Here is a 238-nt window from a genome sequence, read left to right as displayed (position 1 = left end):
GGGTGGCTGCAGTGTCCCCATGCCCTGTGATGGCCCAGGGTGGCCGCAGTGTCCCCATGCCCTGCACCAGCCCGGGGTGGCCGTGCCACACAGATGTGATGCGTGGGCAGCTCTGACGCAGCCGTGTCCCCTGGGCTCTCCCAGCTCTCTTAGGGACTGTCCCCATGGGGGCCGCTTGGGGACAGCCCTTACACCCCCTCCCCTGGGTGCCGGTGTCCCCGTGGCGGCAGCCCCCACC

Source organism: Egretta garzetta, unplaced genomic scaffold (genome assembly GCF_000687185.1).
Source record: "Egretta garzetta isolate BGI_Z169 unplaced genomic scaffold, ASM68718v1 scaffold1894, whole genome shotgun sequence".
Classification (NCBI taxonomy): Eukaryota; Metazoa; Chordata; class Aves; order Pelecaniformes; family Ardeidae; genus Egretta; species Egretta garzetta.
Note: the sequence above shows the minus strand (reverse complement) of the source record.